The sequence below is a fragment of the Zeugodacus cucurbitae genome, unplaced genomic scaffold (genome assembly GCF_028554725.1).
Source record: "Zeugodacus cucurbitae isolate PBARC_wt_2022May unplaced genomic scaffold, idZeuCucr1.2 ctg00000068.1, whole genome shotgun sequence".
Classification (NCBI taxonomy): Eukaryota; Metazoa; Arthropoda; class Insecta; order Diptera; family Tephritidae; genus Zeugodacus; species Zeugodacus cucurbitae.
In genome coordinates this window covers 65,001-67,500 of record NW_026530843.1, presented here as the reverse complement: position 1 = coordinate 67,500, position 2,500 = coordinate 65,001, and positions in this window count along the sequence as shown.

Below are 2,500 nucleotides of genomic sequence, written 5' to 3'. Positions count from 1 at the left end.
ATTAACTTAGTATCTATATGAAAATTATTTAGTATTTATATGAAAATTTTTAACTTGTATGAATTCATTAACTTAGTATCTATATGAAAATTATTTAGTATTTATATGAAAATTATTTACTTGTATGAATTCATAAACTTAGTATCTATATGAAAATTATTTAGTATTTATATGAAAATTTTTTACTTGTATGAATTCATAAACTTAGTATCTATATGAAAATTATTTAGTATTTATATGAAAATTTTTAACTTGTATGAATTCATAAACTTAGTATCTATATGAAAATTATTTAGTATTTATATGAAAATTTTTTACTTGTATGAATTCATAAACTTAGTATCTATATGAAAATTATTTAGTATTTATATGAACATTTTTACTTGTATGAATTCATAAACTTAGTATCTATATGAAAATTATTTAGTATTTATATGAAAATTTTTAACTTGTATGAATTCATTAACTTAGTATCTATATGAAAATTATTTAGTATTTATATGAAAATTTTTTACTTGTATGAATTCATAAACTTAGTATCTATATGAAAATTATTTAGTATTTATATGAAAATTTTTAACTTGTATGAATTCATTAACTTAGTATCTATATGAAAATTAATTAGTATTTATATGAAATTTATTAAGTATCTATATGAAAATTATTTAGTATTTATATGAAAATTATTTACTTGTATGAATTCATAAACTTAGTATCTATATGAAAATTATTTAGTATTTATATGAAAATTTTTTACTTGTATGAATTCATAACTTAGTATCTATATGAAAATTATTTAGTATTTATATGAAAATTTTTAACTTGTATGAATTCATTAACTTAGTATCTATATGAAAATTATTTAGTATTTATATGAAAATTTTTAACTTGTATGAATTCATTAACTTAGTATCTATATGAAAATTATTTAGTATTTATATGAAAATTATTTACTTGTATGAATTCATAAACTTAGTATCTATATGAAAATTATTTAGTATTTATATGAAATTTTTTTACTTGTATGAACGTGGTTTCGGCGTTTTGGCTCTTTATATGGGGTTTCGGCTCTTCGCAAATAGGGACAGTAGGAATCTCCTGAATTCCTTTTTGCGCGTCACTAATAAGATGACGATGCATTTGGCTACGTAAATAAAATCATTTTTATGCCCGCCGTTTAACCAAACTTAGTTTTTTTTATATGCAAATATACGTGGTTTCGGCGTTTTGGCTCTTTATATGTGGTTTCGGCTCTTCGCAAATAGGGACAGTAGGAATCTCCTGAATTCCTTTTTGCGCGTCACTAATAAGATGACGATGCATTTGGCTACGTAAATAAAATCATTTTTATGCCCGCCGTTTAACCAAATTTAGTTTTTTTTATATGCAAATATACGTTTTTTCGGCCTTTTGGCTCTTTATATGTGGTTTCGGCTCTTCGCAAATAGGGACAGTAGGAATCTCCTGAATTCCTTTTGCGCGTCACTAATAAGATGACGATGCATTTGGCTACGTAAATAAAATCATTTTTATGCCCGCCGTTTAACCAAACTTAGTTTTTTTTATATGCAAATATACGTGGTTTCGGCGTTTTGGCTCTTTATATGTGGTTTCGGCTCTTCGCAAATAGGGACAGTAGGAATCTCCTGAATTCCTTTTTGCGCGTCACTAATAAGATGACGATGCATTTGGCTACGTAAATAAAATCATTTTTATGCCCGCCGTTTAACCAAACTTAGTTTTTATATTATACAATATACCATTATATTAATTTTTGTATATTTCAATTGCTTTTCAGTATATTGTAAAAGTCGTTTGATAACTTTGCGTTCAAAGCTGTATCTTTATGTTAAGGTTCTCTCTAACAACTATTCAATATACCATTATATATTCATTTTTGTATATTTCAATTGTTTTTCAGTATATTGTAATAGTCGTTTGATAACAATCTATATAACACTACCTTATGTTCTCAATGAATATTGAGAAATAAAGTACTTTGCGTTCAAAAATCTGTATCTTTATGTTATAAGATTCTCTCTAACAACTATACAATATATTAATTTTTGTATATTTCACAATTGTTTTTCAGTATATTGTAATAGTCGTTTGATAACAATCTATATAACACTACCTTATGTTCTCAATGAATATTGAGAAATAAAGTACTTTGCGTTCAAAAATCTGTATCTTTATGTTATAAGATTCTCTCTAACAACTATACAATATATTAATTTTTGTATATTTCACAATTGTTTTTCAGTATATTGTAATAGTCGTTTGATAACAATCTATATAACACTACCTTATGTTCTCAATGAATATTGAGAAATAAAGTACTTTGCGTTCAAAAATCTGTATCTTTATGTTATAAGATTCTCTCTAACAACTATACAATATATTAATTTTTGTATATTTCACAATTGTTTTTCAGTATATTGTAATAGTCGTTTGATAACAATCTATATAACACTACCTTATGTTCTCAATGAATATTGAG